The sequence below is a fragment of the Rutidosis leptorrhynchoides genome, chromosome 11 (assembly GCF_046630445.1).
Source record: "Rutidosis leptorrhynchoides isolate AG116_Rl617_1_P2 chromosome 11, CSIRO_AGI_Rlap_v1, whole genome shotgun sequence".
NCBI lineage: Eukaryota > Viridiplantae > Streptophyta > Magnoliopsida > Asterales > Asteraceae > Rutidosis > Rutidosis leptorrhynchoides.
Window position 1 is genome coordinate 97,842,623 of NC_092343.1, and position 21,528 is coordinate 97,864,150.

Below are 21,528 nucleotides of genomic sequence, written 5' to 3' on the forward strand. Positions count from 1 at the left end.
TACATTTACAGTTAAGAACCAAGACTATTTTTTGATTCGTTCCAACATAGTGGGTCTTATTTATTTGTTTATCGTTCAATACCGCAGGAGTAGTTGTTATGTTGGTTATAGGTAAGTGGTGAGGGGCATGTTTCTCATCTATTCGTTGTTACATATCAAGATGGAACGGGTTTTTATTTATCATAAAAGTTAAATTGTTCCGGTTTGATATCACACAGAAGAATTCACTGTTGTCGGGTAACTTTTCAACAATTTAAATATCATTAGTCTTTAACAGCTCATGAGCGATGGTTTTCAAATATCATACATAGAGTTGCTACCATGGTTTTTAAGCTATTTCCTTCTTCCACACTGACATTGACTTCGTGATATCATTTACTTCAGTCACAAACATGATAGTGCCTAATGATTTATGTCAAACGGGTTAATAAGAGCATAGTTATAAGGGAAATGGGTTAAACTAATTAAAGCCTCCTGAAGTCTAATAAGTCAAATTTGACCCATATTAAAATGCCCCATTTTAAACCATTACCCATATGAGAACTGGATGGTCTGATCCAATTATATTTTATTTCAACACAGTTGAAGTTAGTATTCTTAATACATTACAAAAGCTCTATTTGCATTGGTTCATGGATATTCAGTTAGGATAAGAATTATATGCTAATATGTTTGTTACTTTCAAACTAGACTCGCCTATACTTATATCTATATCTCATATGGTTATTGAAGCAGATTAATATAGATTTCCTGTATTAATACCAATAATAAGTTTGATTATGGAGTACATGTGTAACTGTGGGACGGATGAGCCAACGCTTTTGTTCAATTGCATTTTCAAGATTGTAGGTGTAACTCTTACTCTTAATTATCATTTTCAAGATTGTAGGTGTAACTCTTACTCTTAATTATTTACATTATCCATTCTTTTAGAGTGAAAAAAAATAAAAATTTGCTTATTCTATACTTATTAATTCTCCATTTTATGTGAAATGACCCGATCCAATCCATAGGGACGAATACAATAACTTATGATTACATCGCGAGGCATTTGACCTCTATATGATACGTTTCATAAACATTGCATTCTTTTGAAAAGATATACCATAAATGAATATTTAAAATTCAATGTTTTCGACATCTGATGATTTCTACATATAGACAATCACCGTAAATAACAGTTTACAAGAATACTTCCGTTGACAATGCAGTCAAAATAAATATACGGTGATGATTTTGTGAAAGCAATGCTTCCTCGAATAAAACATGTATGACTCCATGCACATGGTTTCTCTAACATATATTCAAACAGCGGAAGACTTCTAGGAACCTGAGAATAAACATGCTATAAACGTCAACATAAAGTTGGTGAGATATAGGTTTAATGCTAGCAGCGTTATAAATATAGACCACAAGATTTCATATACATAAATGTTTTAATAAAAAATATTCTAAGTTGTTGAGCACTTGATAACCATACTTAATATTTAATCAACGTCGCATATTCCCTTTATTATGAAATCTTACTACACCGTACCAAGTGTAGTCACCGAAACGAAGTACTGTGCAACCGTTGAATACTGGTCGTCCAGTCCTGTTGGGGTTGTCTGGCCCGATAGATCTATCAACAGGATTTGCGTTTACAATACCTCATGTAAATAGTAGTTACCAAGTTACAGGGAAGTATGCCAGTGGTACAACTCAACGTAGAATATATATTTTTAATCACTTGTGTCCATAACATAAATCATAAAATGCATGTATTCTCATCCCAAAATATTTAGAGTTTAAAAGTGGGACTATATACTCACTTTTGCCTTGAAGGTATTTAACTCGACTTGGTCTCCGATAGATATCACGAACCTAACCATATATATATATAATATATCAACATATTTTCTTTTCAAGTAATCATTACATATATATATATATATATATATATATATATATATATATATATATATATATATATATATATATATATATATATATATATATACTTATAATACTTTTAATATTTTCTTAGTCCGTAGTTAGTAGTCCGATGTTAGTGGTCCACAATTAGTTGCTCAATAAAATAAATAAAGACCCCATCGTATTCGTATTGATCAGAATTAATCTCGACCCATGGTACCATGTTGTCAAATGATGTGTTGCGTACATAAAGTACCGTGTTGTCAAATGACGTGTTGCGTACAATCATGAGGTCTTATGATTAATCTTCTCGTGTTGTTTACGGGTGGTCCTGAAATATATAAAATCAAATCATAAGTAATTATATATAAAATATCATATTAATTAGAAAAGATATGATTAATTTACTTTATCTCCAAATATTTTCGTAGCTAAACTAGCTTCGGATAACCAATCTTGTTTTAGTCGTAGTTTCTTCATTACAACTCCGTTTTTGTTGGTTCAACTTGCCACTTCCTTGGATCGAGTCAAATTTTAAGAATATGAACTAAAAATACCTTAGTTTGTATTCGAAATCACAGGTTATAGGTCAAACTTTGGTAAAACTTATGAAAGTGATCATTTTCCATCATAAAAACAACATTTAATGATCATTTTTCTAAAAATACTTACACTTTGAGTTAAACCATGAAATTTTTATGTGTTAACATATTCATAAGAAATATCATTTTTCCAGAACATGAACTTCCAATTCAAAGTTCAAGATGGTTTTTAATTATCCAACCCAAAACAGCCCCCGGTTGCACTCCGATGACGTAGATTCAGTTTTTAAGGTGTTCTTTGTAAAACCAAGTTATATCTTGTTAAGTTAGCATATCATTATGATATATTACAGGTCTTGAAGTGTTTTAAAAGTTAAGTTAGAATGATCTATTTAGTTTGCAAACAAGTTTGAAATCATTCAAACTATGTTCTTGTTGTTAAAATTTTACAACATAAAATAAGATAGCTATATAATTATGAATCGAACAAGATTATGAATAAGGTTACTACCTCAAGTTACTTGGACAAAGTTACTGTAAGAGATAAGAAAAAATCTTGGAATCAAAGAGAGATGGAGTTAGATCAAAAGGTTGGAAGTATACTTCTTCTAATGGGTGGTTATTTTGATATGTTCTTGAAAGAGTTTTCTTATGGTGTTTAAGGCTTGTAATTGAAGCTAAATGATGGGGAAAATGCTTGGAGATGATCACGTATGAAGTTAAGAGTATTTTGAGAGAGAAATGAGGGTGTAGGTATGAGAAAATGGAGTGAAGAAATGGTGTTCATTCATAAAAACGTTTTTAGTTTATAAAGAAAGAAAAGGATTCCTAATTTTGTTTTCTTACTAATAATTCATGCTACTTGACAAATCCTAGTTACCTCATATCTAGGGCAGTAATAATGTTGATTAGGATGTTGATTTGATGTGTATATACCAATAGTAAATACATATAGAAGCTGGGTATGATACGGGTACATATACCCTAGATATACGTATAGAAATCTTGAGGAAACGGAATGAGAATCAAATATAGCTATCTTTTGTGAATATACTTATATTTTTTTATGTATTTAAGTCCTTAAAAAGTGATTAGATACATTATATATACGATACATGTATAAGCATTATAGGTTATAAGTATATATATCAAAGAATGTTACGTATAGTTATCGTTTTGAAAACTTAAGTTAGTAGTTTCAAAATATACTTATAACTCATTGTCATTAGTACACAATGAGATGTTAAACCATCATTAGATCATGTTAAATATATATAAATACATATATATACACAAACGTATAATTATCGTATGTTATATAGTTCGTGATATCATCGATCAAATTGGACGGTCAAACGTTGTGTAAAACTCTTTTCAAAAACACAATTCTCACAATTTGGATTGCTTATCATGTTGGTAAGGTTTAATTTATGTAAATATTAATCTCATAAGTATAAAATTATTGTAAAAATCCGGGTCGTTACAGTACCTACCCGTTAAATAAATTTCGTTCCGAAATTTGAATGGGATGGTCATGGCTGACAATAAGTATGTTTTCATGACGTATACGAGTTGTAAATTAGAGTTTTATTATCATCAAGTAATATTGATAAAGTAATTTGATTTTTGTGAAGAGTACGAGTGAGGCTATCACCAAAGGGTGAAATGAGTAGGTATAGATTCGTCATATCTTTTGACGTAGATAGGATTGATTTCCAAGTTCAAGAGATTTGGAGTAAAATCTTCATAATGAGATTTGATTCTTCGATAATCAAGGAAATTAGAATCCGCTTTAAAAGCGATCATCTATTTTAATTGCTCTGTCGGATCTTTTACTATAAATCCACCTCCTTTCATTTCCTTACAACTCATACCTTCTATTCTTCCTCCCTCAATTCTTACTTTAAAACATTTATCAGTATGCTTCATCCAGTACTGATCCTGGATATACTCTTAACTTTCATCTCTGTCATTATTCTTTTTCATCTACCTCCGGAGGATTTTATTTTTTTCTACTATTACCTTGGGGTTATAGTATTGTTAATTCTCCCGTGCCTTTACGTTGCAATACGTATTGATATACACGGTTTGTAATTTATTTGTTGTTGTCGAGCTTTATATTTTCTTTTATATTCAACAGTTCCATACTTCTGTTTCCTCTTCCCGACTTCGAGTCAAACGAATAATGGTCCGGAATTCGTAGGTATGAATTTTGAAATAAACATAGTTAATGTTCTAAGAAGGAAATAGTAATTGCACGATCTTGATTTGGTAAGTTACCAGAATGTCCGAAAAGATAGAATTATCAAGGAGATATGTTCTTAATATGTTTGGAGATTGGGTAGAATGTAAGAGTTGTGTAACATGGCACATGATGACGTTATGATCTGTGAATCATTATGTTCCATTTAGAAACTCAGCATGAATTACTATAATATAATCACGTTGATCAAGTGTCATTATATTATACTAATTCATGCTTCAGTTTCCAACACTACTTCAAAACATTCATATTTTAAACTTGAATTTTTCAGAATTTAGAAACTAACACAGTTTCTTTTATGTTGTAATGCAAATATTGTGAAGAGATAAATGATTTTTGATGAGGATAGTTGGGAATATATCTTCAAGAATATCGGAGATACTTATAATGAAAAATACGATGATATCTTAGAATATCTAAGATCAGGGAATGACGCGGAAAATCTGTCTGTGAAGGTTTAGAATAAGGAGTAAGGTTCTTACTAACGGTTTCAGCAGACACTGAATCATTTGAATCCTTTGAAGGTAGATTTCGTCATTGTGATTTGTCCACGACCTCCTTTATACTTTGCTTAATCCGTTTTCCAGTACCAAATTTTTCGTTCGAGCTTTTCCAATCTATTATTCTTTATTATCAAACTTCTGACCGTAATTGTTGTCTACTGTCTTTACCACTTTATCAGTCTTTTCCAAAACTTAATAGCACTAATTCGTAGACTGGAGCATTTTTCAAAAACTTCACATTTGAAATATGTAATTCTTGTGGATAGACGTTGTATATATATATATATATATATATATATATATATATATATATATATATATATATATATATATATATATATATATATATATATATATATATATATATATATATATATATATATATATATATATATATAACTGCCGAAATAGAAATGCTGCGAGATTTCAAAATACTAATTGTTGATTCCGCCAAAGGGGTAACGAGTTGCTGGTACATTTGCTGATAATGTCGTGGAATATAAAAGGTTTCCTGGTAACAAAAGGGTAATCATATGTATTACAGGTTATAATAAGGCTACTTCGAATGGAAAGTCGAGGTTGACTTGCTGAAACTGTGACAAAATTTGCTATTTTGAAAAGAAATCGCAAAGTTATTTTTGATAATAAATGCTAAAAGATTTAACGCGGATACGTGTTAAATTATATCCTTGGTTTCGAGAGCTTTTCAGGTGCAAGACTGCGGGTAATGTGTTGGTGGATCATCATCTCGATTGTCCATTATTTGAAGTGTCTTCAGGAATTTCGAAGGGTTTGATCATAGATTGTAATTATTAATATACATATGATGTTTTAGGACTTTGAATGATACAAATATTTTTCTGGGTTCCAAGAATCGAATGATGTTTTAGCATAGTTTTGAAGTCAAAGTATAGTTTTGAAAGATGTAAGAGTCCTAAGAGTGATGTCTTCTGTTAAGTCTTGACTTGGATTTCATTTTGTCGTAATCAAATTTGGATGAGAATGGTTGTTTTGATTTCTATGAAAGAATGTATATTATTGTGAAGGTAGTGAGTATAGTTGATGATTGTTGAATCAGAGTCGAAGAATATAATCATATTAATTGTGAATTTATATATCTCTCGGGTATTACCTACCCGTTAAAAAAAATTTCACAAGTAATGTTTTGTACCAGAGAATTTTATTACAATCTTTATGAAAATATATGTACATATATATCTTCTTCAGATGTAATCATGAATTTAATAAGTCAATATAATATTAGACTCATTTGATTTTCGGTTTGAGCTAGAATAAGTAATCTCTAAAACGATTAGGAACCACATATTCTTCACAGAATATTAATGAAGTTATGGATCAATACTTCATTATTTATTCTTATATATATTTCCTTAGTGAATCATGCTGATACTCATTGAACTCTTGCTAACTTCGCAAGATATGAATATTGTTTCCCAGTAAGCTTCGAGTACATTGAAGATGAAAGTGTAAAATCAAACATATTATTGAATAATACACTTGGTTTATTATAAAACGAAATTCATTGAATTGAAACAGGGATTGTAGTTAACGATGATTAAGTTGCTGACGAAAGACGTACATCATTGCATATTTGTAGTATGAATTTAAACGAGTAGTATCTACCCTTTTTCAATTCATACTTAATAGCTTAGTACGAAAAGATTTATTTTGGTTTCCGAATTCATATATATAAAATATTTATATAAATTCTTCAGAAGAATGAGTTAATACTTCATAACTCGTTGATGCAATATACGCGTTATTGATGATGTCCACGGTGATTCTTGAACTGGTGGAGCTTGTGATGTTAAAGTTGCTGACGATTCTAACGATGTTGACAGCACTGACTGTGTTGGTGAGGCTAAGGGTACTGCTGATGCTGTTGGTAAAACAAGTCTAGCTTGTACCTTACGCATCATTCTTGTCGGGGTTTCTACTCTTCCTTTTATCATTTCTGTCCACTCATCTGATTTATGGTTATGCAGAAATAGGTAATCTCTATGTCTTTAGAGATTACATAATCACCATAGAATGTTTCTCCGATGAAGTTATGAATAAATACTTCATCGTTTGTTGTTGTTGGTACTTCTTGGTATTTATGGTGCGTGTGACGTTGATATCCGAGGTACGGATGGTGATATTGAGGCGTGTGATGCGGATGTGATTGTTGGTGGTGGTAATGATCCTGTTGATGTTGATGATGGTGATAACGTTGATGCTGGTGATGCTGCTGGTGCTTAGGGTATTGAGGCTTGCGATGTTGATGTTATTGACGGTACTGGTTATGCTGCTGATGCTGCTGATGGTGTTTGTAACCTTCGTACTATATTCTCCAAAGCCACTACCCGAGTGCGAAGCTCGTTGACTTCTTCTATTACACCGGGGTGATTGTCGGTTCGGACGAGCGGATAAATAAAATCTCGAATTTGATGTAGTATATAATCGTGACGAGATACTCTGGAAATGAGAGAGAAAATGGTTTCTCGAACAGGTTCGCCGGTAAGTGCTTCAGGTTCATCGTCAAGAGGGCAATTTGGTGGATGGAAGGGATCACCTTCTTCTTTTCTCCAATGATTGAGGAGGCTACGAACCCATCCCCAATCCATCCAAAATAGATGATGACTGATTGGTTGATCCATTTCGATCACACTGCTTTCGGAGCTTGAGTGGTATTCCATATCGGAATCCGAGGGACTTCAACTAGTGACGAGTTCCATTTCGTATGATTGAATAAAGGATTTTTCGATATGAAAAGATTTTCCGGCTATCGGGTGGTATTCTAATTATATAGAATATCCACATATATAGAACAAAAGATCTCATAGATTACGGAGGGATTTACGGAATATGTCAGACAAAGTTTACAGTAACAGATACGCGTAGATATGAATTAGCAAATACGCTAAGATATGAATTTTGTCTATACACCATTCATGCAATGAATGCAGTAAGACGCGTTTAGACTTAAGATGATAAGCAGGTAATTTCCTACAGATGATAAGTAGATGATTTTCGACACAAAATGATAAGCAAAATTTTGACATGCAGACACGGTCGAAGTCCAGACTCACTAATGCAACCTAACGACTTATCAGTTAGACACACTAATGCAGACCTGGTTCGCTAAGACCACCGCTCTGATACCACATGAAACGACCCGACCCAATTCATAGGGACGAATACAATAACATATGATTACATCGCGAGGCATTTGACTTCTATATGATACGTTTCATAAACATTGCATTCTTTTGAAAAGATATACCATAAATGAATATTTAAAATTAAATGTTTTCGACATCTGATGATTTCTACATATAGACAATCACCGTAAATAACAGTTTACAAGAATATTTCCGTTGACAATGCAGTCAAAATAAATACACGGTGATGATTTTGTGAATGCAATGCTTCCTCGAATAAAACATGTATGACTCCATGCACATGGTTTCTCTAACATATATTCAAACAGCGGAAGACTTCTAGGAACTTGAGAATAAACATGCTTTAAACGTCAACATAAAATTGGTGAGATATAGGTTTAATGCTAGCAGTGTTATAAATATAGACCACAAGATTTCATATACATAAACGTTTTAATAAAAAATATTCTAAGTTGTTGAGTACTTGATAACCATACTTAACATTTAATCAACGTCGCATATTCCCTTTATTATGAAATCTTACTACACCGTACCAAGTGTAGTCACTGAAACGAAGTACTGTGCAACCGTTGAATACTGGTCGTCCAGTCCGGTTGGGGTTATCAGGCCCGATAGATCTATCAACATGATTCGCGTTTACAATACCTCATGTAAATAGTAGTTACCAAGTTACAGGGAAGTATGCCAGTGGTACAACTCAACGTAGAATATATATTTTTAATCACTTGTGTCCATAACATAAATCATAAAATGCATGTATTCTCATCCCGAAATATTTAGAGTTTAAAAGTGGGACTATATACTCACTTTTGCCTTGAAGGTATTTAACTCGACTTGGTCTCCGATAGATATCACGAACCTAACCATATATATATATAATATATCAACATATTTTCTTTTCAAGTAATCATTACATATATATATATATAAATATACTTATAATACTTTTAATATTTTCTTAGTCCGTAGTTAGCAGTCCGATGTTAGTGGTCCACAATTAGTTGCTCAATAAAATAAATAAAGATCCCATCGTATTCGTATTGATCAGAATTAATCTCGACCCATGGTACCATGTTGTCAAATGACGTGTTGCGTACATAAAGTACCGTGTTGTCAAATAAAGTGTTGCGTACAATCATGAGGTCTTATGATTAATCTTCTCGTGTTGTTTACGGGTGGCCCTGAAATATATAAAATCAAATCGTAAGTAATTATATATAAAATATCATATTAATTAGAAAAGATATGATTAATTTACTTTATCTCCAAATATTTTCGTAGCTAAACTAGCTTCGGATAACCAATCTTGTTTTAGTCGTAGTTTCTTCATTACAACTCCGTTTTTGTTGGTTCAACTTGCCACTTCCTTGGATCGAGTCAAATTTTAAGAATATGAACTAAAAATACCTTAGTTTGTATTCAAAATCACAGGTTATAGGTCAAACTTTGGTAAAACTTATGAAAGTGATCATTTTCCATCATAAAAACAACATTTAATGATCATTTTTCTAAAAATACTTACACTTTGAGTTAAACCATGAAATTTTTATGTGTTAACATATTCATAAGAAATATCATTTTTCCAGAACATGAACTTTCAATTCAAAGTTCAAGATGGTTTTTAATTATCCAACCCAAAACAGCCTCCTGTTGCACTCCGACGACGTAGATTCAGTTTTTAAGGTGTTCTTTGTAAAACCAAGTTATATCTTGTTAAGTTTGCATATCATTATGATATATTACAGGTCTTGAAGTGTTTTAAAATTTAAGTTAGAAGGATCTATTTAGTTTGCAAACAAGTTTGAAATCATTCAAACTATGTTCTTGTTGTTAAAATTTTACAACATAAAATAAGATAGCTATATAATTATGAATCGAACAAGATTATGAACAAGGTTACTACCTCAAGTTACTTGGACAAAGTTACTGTAAGAGATAAGAAAAAATCTTGGAATCAAAGAGTGGTGGAGTTAGATCAAAAGGTTGGAAGTATACTTCCTTCAAATGGGTGGTTATTTTGATATGTTCTTGAAAGAGTTTTCTTATGGTGTTTAAGGCTTGTAATTGAAGCTAAATGATGGGGAAAATGCTTGGAGATGATCAAGTATGAAGTTAAGAGTATTTTGAGAGAGAAATGAGGGTGTAGGTATGAGAAAATGGAGTGAAGAAATGGTGTTCATTCATAAAAACGTTTTTAGTTTATAAAGAAAGAAAAGGATTCCTAATTTTGTTTTCTTACTAATAATTCATGCTACTTGACAAATCCTAGTTACCTCATATCTAGGGCAGTAATAATGTTGATTAGGATGTTGATTTGATGTGTATATACTAATAGTAAATACATATAGAAGCTGGGTATGATACGGGTACATATACCCTAGATATACGTATAGAAATCTTGAGGAAACGGAATGAGAATTCAAATATAGCTATATTTTGTGAATATACTTATATTTTTTTATGTATTTAAGTCCTTAAAAAGTTATTAGATACATTATATATACAATACATGTATAAGCATTATAGGTTATAAGTATATATATCAAAGAATGTTACGTATAGTTATCGTTTTGGAAACTTAAGTTAGTAGTTTCAAAATATACTTATAACTCATTGTCATTAGTACACAATGAGATGTTAAACCATCCTTAGATCATGTTAAATATATATAAATACATATATATACACAAACGTATAATTATCGTATGTTATATAGTTCGTGATATCATCGGTCAAATTGGACGGTCAAACGTTGTGTAAAACTCTTTTCAAAAACACAAGTCTCAACAATTTAGATTGCTTATCATGTTGGTAAGGTTTAATTTATGTAAATATTAATCTCATAAGTATAAAACGATTGGAAAAATTCGGGTCGTTACATTATGATGTTGCATGTTTAGGTGGAATCTTTAAAGCAACAACTTTACAAGAAAGTAAACTTAATGTTACCAATGAATGACTTTTTTTTGGCAGCTCAATGTCTAAAAAGGTATGATTGACTCTGAAGGTTTGCTTTGAGTTTATGAAATTATGAATTTTGATTGAAACTTAATGTTGTTTGTGAAGAAGCTAAATGTTCCTTTTTAGTAGAGTATATTGGTAAGTTGGTGAACCTGGTACAGCTACTGCCACTATTATGATTCTTGGAGATACTTGTATTGGAGGTTGCAGGTATCAATTGATTTATTATAATTGTTATTGTTGTGATGTGTTAATTCTTTTGCTTTGTATTTAGGCTATTATAAGTTTGTGTTGGCGTAACTAATTGAGGTTTAATGAACAATACATATGTTACCACTTTCAATTCAAGTTATAATCTGTATGGACATATAACATACCCAATCATGACCGCTTTTATATGTACATTTTTTGGTTAACCCACTTGATCCATTAGTGACAGAACATTTCCCAAATCAACGAGTATACATGAAATGGATTGAACTTGCCATCCACCTCCAAATCTAATGTTTCAGAGTTTTGATTTATGGGTTTCCTGATACTATTTCATATGAATTGGAAGATGGTGTTGATCCTGCATCATACTTCGGAAACATTAGTTGGTGTGCTTAGAATAAATAGGAACAAGTATGAGTCTACATGTGACCTAACACATATAAAGTTGTTATGAATGATTTAATACATGTAGTGAAAGGTGCCACTTTCTATCCCACAACTTTGTTTCTTGACTTCTTCAAGATAATACAATATGGGTGGATTGGCCGGGTTTGTAAACGATCAAAGCATGTTCGGTTTGAGACGCTTCAATTTGTATTATGGATCAAAATAAAATGTGAGGAGTGATTGAGGGTTAACGTTGGGAATTATTTATGTTACACTTGAGTTTTATTTAGGTTACTGCTAATGTGCTACACATTATTGTTTTAGTCAATGAATTATATGGTTTACATTTGTGAGGTAGTATTAGTATGTATTATGAGTTTATGACTGCATATTATCAATTTATGGCTTCATATGTAGTTCTGGACTCTTTTTGTGAATTGACCCGCTTAACAAATGTATTGCAGGCTAAACATTCAGATTCGGAAAATGATACGGTTTTATGTAATAAATTTACTTAGATGGCGGCAACATGAGAGTGGTATGTATTATGAGTGGAACTTTACATTTGTTTTTTATTTCTGGTCTCATACGCACCATGCAACACTAACATTGAGTTCCATTGAATTTTGGCCAGGTTGTACCATTTTTGATATATGTCATATACCGTTGATGTATTAAACGTCAACACGTCCTTTCGATACATCTACTACAAACAGTATTCATTCATTGCAACTATTAATGCTTTACACATTTTAACAAACACAAAAGCGATTTTTTAGAGCTGCCGTGCAACGCACGGGCTCTTAAAATCTAGTATGTATGTATGTATATATATATATATATATATATATATATATATATATATATATATATATATATATATATATATATATATATATATATATATATAGTGGTAGGATCAAGAGGGAAGTAACCATTCGGGGGGAAGGGGGGGAGCAAAAACTTTTTTTTTTCGTTTTTTGAAAAAACTTTGTTCACGAACATTATAGATGAGATGAAAATATGAACATTTAGTAGAGACACTTTGTGATAAATATTTTTATTTTGGCGGGAAAACGCTCGAAAAAATAATATATAATAATTATCGTGTTTTTCGAGCGTATTTTGAGGTTTTAGCTATTGGGGTTTAGATATTAGGGTTTAGATATTAGGTTTTATAGGGTTTAGATATTATGGTTTAGAAATTTAGGGCTTAGATTTAGGGTTTAGATTTAGGATTTAGATAGAGTTTTTAACACGAACGGTTTAGAGTTTAGGGTTTAGGGTTTAGGGTTTGGTGTTTTGGGTTTATGGAATAAACCGAAAACACCAAACCCTAAACCCTAAACCCTAAACTCTAAATCGGGCTAAATTTTACTTCACAAAACATGAAAAAAAAACGTTCATATTCTTCACGAACAATATTATCTTGAATGTTATTTTTGTCGATCGTTTTCCCGCCTAAATAATAACATTCATCACGAAGTGTCTCTTCTAAATGTTCATATTTTCGTGTGATCTTGGTGCCGAAAAAAAATTTTCAAAAAAAACGAAAAAAAAATTTTTTGCTTCCCCCGATTGGTTACTTCCCCATTGATCTTGCCCCTATATATATATATATAGATAAGAAAAAGTTATTCTTGATTGTGGTTGAAAGTTATTTATGGAATGTTATATGTATAGATTATATAAATTATTTACAATTATTATTATTATTATTATTATTATTATTATTATATAATATATAATAATACTATATATTATTATTATGTATAGATTATATATATTATATGTATAACAAGTTCGTCCCATGGATAAATAATACTAACTGTGTATAGTTAGTTTATAGGGTGTTAATCTTTAACAAATGAGAACATGGAAAAAATCGGGAAACATAGTTTCACATTATTTTAGGAGTATCCAAATCTAAAACGATATTATAACAACCCAAGAATTATATTAGTATTTTTTAATCTTTTCTCATTTCAAGATTTAATGCATTCAACCATCATTTGTGATTTTATTTATAATTTTCATAGCAAATAAGTTAGTTATTTACTAATTAATATTAATATTATTAATAAAAATGAACTTTTAAAATTTCTTAATATTACGAGTTCTTAAATTTAAAAGAATAATTGTTTGAAAATATCAAGTAATTTTGCACCATTATTTAATTCACCGTGCAACGCTCGGGCTCTAAAACCGTTTACAACAAAATTGCAAAGTGCTATTTTTAAACTATCTAAATTTCTCAATATCACATGTTCTTAAACTCAAAAGAATAATTATTTAAAAAAATCAATTAATTTTGCATCATTATTTTATCCACCGTGCAACGCACGGGCTCTAAAACCTGTTACAGTAAAATTGCAAAGTGCTATTTTTTTTAACTATCGTGTAATGCACGGGCTCCATACACTAACTATTTTATAAAGTGTTAACAAATTAGTAATTTTATCAATTATTATCAATCTAATGAAAATATTAGCTCTAAAAAAATACTCCGTAATAAAGTGAAAACTCAATTGATTTTGCACGATTATTTATCCACCCGTGCAACACACGGGCTCTAAAACCTACTGTATATATATATATATATATATATATATATATATATATATATATATATATAGTCAAAGTTCAATCCAGAACTTTTCAAATGTGCACCATTGTGCACGCGCGTATTTTTGTGCACGAATACAAAACTTTTTAATGTGCACCACTGTACACATGTGTAAATCTGTGCACATTAGTTAGTTCTATAATTTTTTGGCTTTGTATTGAATCTCCCTTATATATATATATATATATATATATATATATATATATATATATATATATATATATATATATATATATATATATATATATATATATATATATATATATATATATATGAGGGAGATTCAATTAGCAAAATATACTAAAAAAAGAATAAATTATATGGGAAAAAGGTCATAAAATTTAAAATAATTACTACTTTAATATCCGCAAATTTGCGAGCTTTCTAATATAAAATTAGAATAAAAAATGTATTTTTAGCAACTAATTATAATAACTAGTGGGCAAAGCCCGTGCGTTGCACGGCTTGTCTGAAATTTCAATATTTATAAATTCGTGTTTAACTTGATGTTGATCACATTCTGCATGTGGAAGTACGTCTTTTTGCATACTTATACTTGCTTGCGAAAAATTGTACATTTGAATATCGTGTTATAGCGCATGATGTAATTATATACATGTGATAATATGCATGTTGCATATGTATATATGTACATTTGTTATAATAATATTCTCATTTGAAACAAATGTTCCAAATTATTGCATAGAGCAAAGGACACTAAAACAATTAAATTTTAATTTAAAACATACACGAGCTGTCTTAAATTTTAATATTTTGATACTCATGTTTTGAATGTTAGAATATGGTTATATTAGTCAAACCCGTCCCATTTGTGATAAGAAATGAAAATGTCACTGTGACGGTGGGGGAGGTTAATTGGCATGAAAAATATACAATATCTACATAACACAATGCATAACTCTAATGCTATAATGCTAACGGAATCAGACCGTCTATACAATTGAGCTTAATCCAAATACAAAACTATATACAATCTAATATTAAATGATTGCATAATCGAGCCAACTAACATCCTTGATGAGCTCTATAACTCTTTGTGAACATGATTGAAAAACAGTTTGTAAGCATGACACCAACAATTAGGTTATTGCAACTTCCTATAAAATCAATTAGGAAAAGTAAATAATTACACAAAATCGTGTGTAGTCCAAAACAATGATATTTATAAAAACAAATTAAGGAAGTTACTACTCGAATTCTCATCAAAGCCTTGCATATTTATTTGAATTTTCTTGCATATAATAGATTAAAATAAAAATAATGACCTAATAAGATAGTAAGTAAGATTAATAAATTGCATATAATATTTAACTGCAATATTTAACGACTGTATGAAAATGATCAAATCAAAATCATCATTTTTACCAATGTAACCAAATTATATCATGCTTATGAATAGAAATCTAGTTTTAGTCTTCTTAGACTAACCATATAAACATCAGAATACAAAACTTAGATAAAATTCCTTTGATGCAAGATGATTATTTTATTCTTAGAACCAAGGCAACCGTATAATATTTTTAGAAGCTTCCTTTAGAAATAGCCCACTAAAGTGGAATGATATAAAAGTCACAAAAGATACAACATTCAAATATAAGAGAACTCTCTAACTACAAAAAGAAATAAAACACATCAATATCTAGATTTTCATGAACTCTATAATATTTATAAAATTACTTTAGAAATGATCCAAGAGTGAAATGATATAAAGTCACAAAAAGTTTCAAATCCTTAAGTACATTAAAAATATCTTACATCTTACAATAAAAGGAAATGAAAATCAAATATTAGTTCTTTACTTCTTTATGAGCTTGAAGAAATTCAAAGCTAGCAAAATAGTTGCTTGATAAAATAATTATATAATTGAAATATGTGGAAGTGAAAATGAGGTATTTATAGATAGCAAATTCTTTTAATAAATGTGCAATATAATTTTTATTTAATGTTTACGAAGGTAATGAAAAGACGTCTCATCTTTTGTTAAGAAAATGAAAGGATTGAATTTAATGAAATAAATATAAGTTATCTCAATATGGTTAATAGTGTTAGGTGGTAATTTTTTTTACTCTCATTTACGGAGTAATAACCATAGTATTATTCTAGAACTCAATCGCGTGGGAAAAAAAAAATTACTCTCATTTATTAGTTCATATTTACTATCATAGAATTCAATTTTTATAGATATAAATATAGATATAAATATGTATGTATGTATATATATCTCTTTTATTAAATTATGTATGTGTGTATTATATTTTACCATATTGTAAAGTGGTTAAATTGAGTAAAAGATAATAGTAATTGAGTTGGGTAAATGAGCATATTTATAAAAGTTGAAGTCAATATTTAAATATATATATATATATATATATATATATATATATATATATATATATATATATATATATATATATATATATATATATATATATATATATATATATATATATAATTATAACTAAAATGTAATAATAATAAATATAATTATCAATCATAATTGTAATCATAATTATAATTATGAATTATAATCATCAATAAAATCATAATCATAATCTTAATTATTAATTATATGAATTATAACTAACATGTAATAAAATTAAAATATAATATATTGGAAGATTTTAATTTTATTTATTTAACCCTAATTAATACATCATATACTTATTATTACTTTTTTATATATAGTATTTTATTTTGTTTATTTAACACTATTTAATACAAAACCTGTTTAAGACATCATACTTAATTTCCTAGAACTCAATTACTATATATATATATATATATATATATATATATATATATATATATATATATATATATATATATATATATATATATATATATATATATATATATATATATATATATATATATATATAGATTAGTAGAAGGTAATTAGCTACGAAAATTAATAATTACCTTTAACTATCATCAAATGAGTAACTTAATCGAACTATTGCTCTTTGATTTTAATCGACGAACAAAATATTAATCCACGAACTTATTCGATGATGATGAAAATAATGAACGGTTAATCGATTACGAACCCTAATATTTGAGAGGTCAAAGATAGTGATTGAATCTACTTATTCGGTGATGATGAAAAATTGACGAAAATTAATAGTGATTTGATGCTTGTTTGATATATGCTTGTTTGGGAATGAAGATGATAATGAAAATGATGAAGAGCACGATGAGTGCAATTTTTAAGAAATTTCAGGGACCAAACGTGTATTTTTTACTAACTATCATTAATGAATTTGATGATGTTACCTTTTCTTTGATAAATTAAAAATCGTAATCATTTTTGAGTTTAAGCAAATTGAGGATTATCTTGATTGTCAAATTGGGCAACCACGGGTATAAAGATGTCGTTCAACTTTCCATACCTGCTGAGAAACACTCGTAAATCAATTTTTTTCCAGTGATCTGGGAATCCGTAAAACATTATCGAAGTAATGTTCAATGGTTTTCCTTGGTTATTCGTGGGTGTTGGTGTTTTAGTGGTATATTATTAGGAAAAGTAGCTGGATTTTTAGGGTTATCAGGTTGACTGCCGTATTTGTTAGGTTTAGATCTAGGGATTCATTGTTGACGTCGACCGATTTGGAGGAGACCCATGCCACCGTACTTATGGATGAGATCTTTTACCCGATTATTGGGCGATACCAATGATAGCTTGCTTTTGCGTCTACGTTCAACCACCGTCCAGCCATCTCCATTATTGACTACTGAATGAAAGGGGAAATTGGTTTCGTTTTGTTAATGGCTATTAGCAGGTGGTGGTTGAAATCGATTGCCTAGGGTTGCCAGAGTGAATGGAGAGGTGGGGATGGGGACTTTTGCCATTTACGGAGTAGTATTTAGTAGTATAACTAATAGCTCCAGTTCTATTTAATTTTAATAACGATTATTTCAATTTGAATATTTCATTCACAAATCACCATTTACACTACTACAAAAAACGGAGATTCCAAACCGGTTTTTAAGGTTTTGCAAACCGGTTTTAAAATCGGTTTGCAAAGGTGGGGGTTTGGAAGCCTCAGGCCGGTTTTAAAACCGGTTTGGAAAGCTGGGAATCCAAACCGGTTTTTATAATAAAAGGGGTTTGGAAAGTCCACATTGCAAACCTGTTTTTATTTAAAACCGGTTTGGGTTCTGAATTTTTTATTTTTTTTTTAAAATGATTTACAGTTGATCTGCATTTTCATCTTTGCTAATTAATCTTCATCGTTCGCTAATCTGCATCTTCATCTTCATCTTCGCTAATCTTCATCCTTTCAGGTAATCGATCTTCATCCTTCGAATACAAACAACGCCATATACTCAAATCAAAATACACAAATCGAAATGGTTACAAATAAACAAAATAAAGCAAATAAGCAAAATAAATATATGAATCGAACCTGTTCACAATTGTTAGAAATTTCATCTTCAACTTGTTCATCTTCAACTTGTTTACAGTTATTTATCTTGTGGAACATAAAAAAAATTAGATCTAGATCGAAGGATGACGATTAAAAACTTACGATGTACACGATGAAGATCGATGAAACTTGAAAGAGATGAGGAAGTTTTACCTTATCATGTAGAAACAGAGATAGTTCGATCGATCTTGTGATGGTGATGAACGTATAGATCGATAGAGAGATATATGTATGTGTGGGGGTAAAAATGAAGTGAGTTTGATAAAATGAGTAGCCATCCATATTTTTTACAGATCTAGAGTTTGAATTATTCAAAATTTTGATGTTCCCGCCACCAATTTCGGAGATGCACTTTGCAAACCGGTTTTAGAAAAAAACAGGTTTGGAAAGTAGACTTTGCAAACCTGTTTTCTTAAAAAACTGGTTTGCAAGGTCGAAACATGTTTTTTTTTAAAACGGGTTTGCAAAGTCTACTTTCCAAACTTGTTTTTTGTAAAAACCGGTTCCCCATTTCCGGATTTTTTAAAACCGGTCTCGTTTCACTTTGCAAACCTATTTTTAGGGGTTAAGGTAAAAACCGGTTTGCATTGGGTGTTTACATTCTCATTTGTGTAGTAGTGTTAGCAAATATATAGACTTAAAAAGTAAATGATCAACTGAATACAAATTGATGTTGAAAAATCATTTAAATTTTAAGATAATAGTAGAAATACAATTACAAATCAACCGTAAAATAAAAGTTAGACATTTGCTAAAAGAAAATATAGATATAGGCGTAATCAAAGTTTGGATGACATATGAAAAGTGAAAATTTCATACAACAATTTACTAAAATGGTTCATGTATTCACTATGCAACGAAACGACTATAGACAGGCTTCCATCTTTAACCGGGCTTGGTAACACAAAAGCAAAACCTTCCATTGGGATCACACCCGGTCCCATGTATATAGGTGGGCCCCATCCGAAATCAGCATCATGAATCGGGAACCCAACCAAACTCGTTACGTTAACGTTTGGGTTTCCGAGCAACTTGACCATACGACTAGGCATAGTCTCAAGATCAGGTTGTAGTTCCAAATAGTCAATTGCTGACTTTACATAATCGCCATTCACCCTTGTTATCGAGCCGTAAATTGAAACGACCCGTCCAAATTACTATAAACACAGTACGTTATTCATTGGTCCCATAGCGAGGTATTTGACCTCTATATGATACGTTTTAGAAAAATATTGCATTCGTTTCATGAAAAGCACACCATTATTATTCATAATGCATGTTTTAAACAAGTGGATGATTATTTAAGAAATAATCCCCATGATACATCGGTTATCAAATACTACACACATGACATAACTGTCGAATATAATACATGACAAAGGTTTTATTGAATGCAACACTTCATTTAAACAAAAGCATGAGACTCCATGCACAACTTGCTCAGATAATGCAACAGCGGAAGACTTTCTTAAGGACCTGAGAATAAACATGCTTAAACAGTCAACACAAAGGTTGGTGAGATATATAGGTTTAGCATCGATATAAATATAGACCACAAGATTTCATAGTTATAAATATATGTACACTCGCAAGTGTATAAAAGTATTCTATAAGTTGTTGAGCGCTTCGGTAACCATACTTAACCATAAATGTAACATATTTCCTTTATTATGAAATCTCCCTACACTGTACCAAGTGTAGTAAAAACGAAGTACTATGCAACCGTTTACAATACTAGAGCGACTAGCCCGGTTGGGGTTGTCAAACCCGATAGATCTATCAATAGAATTCGCGCTTACATGTTCTTACAACATGTAAATATTAGTTACCAAGCTATTAGGGAAGATATGCAAGGTGGTACAACTCAACGTAGAATATATTTTAAGTACTTGTGTCCATAGCGTAAAATATAAAATGCATGTATTCTCATCTCAAAATATTTTTAGAGTTTAAAAATGGGACTATATACTCACGGTAGTAAAAGTATATTAATAATAAGTTTTCAGCTTATTAAAAATATGGCCGTCATCCTTGGATTCACGAACCTATAACAATAATAATGATTCAGATAATAATACAACATGTGAATAAAATAAAACAAGTTCATAGAATACTTATATATTAATTTTTAACATTTTTATGTTAGTAGTCCAAAATAGTCTGAAATGTTCAACAGTCCAATAATCGGTATATATATAATCTTAGAATTACCCCACGATGTATTGTATACGTATTGTCTTAGAATTTATGAAAACGTATTGTATACTTATTGTCTTAGGATTTATCAAAACGTATTGTATACTTATTGTCATGGAATGTACCAAGATTATTATATATATATACAATCTCGAAATTAACTAAGATTATAATATTTTTTTATACTAATGATAACATGTCCAAATATATATAGATGGTTAATATAGTTTTTACAATATAAATTTCGTCCATACAACGTTAATTTTAGCAGATTTTGTTTTGCTCGCCAA

The 21,528-nt window shown here is 30.1% G+C and overlaps 1 pseudogene; it reads right to left on the bottom strand.

Annotated features, from left to right (window-relative positions):
- Window positions 1–19,821: 19,821 nt before the first annotated feature.
- LOC139874797 (shikimate O-hydroxycinnamoyltransferase-like) overlaps window positions 19,822–21,528 on the bottom strand; it is a 74,977-nt pseudogene continuing 73,270 nt past the window's right edge.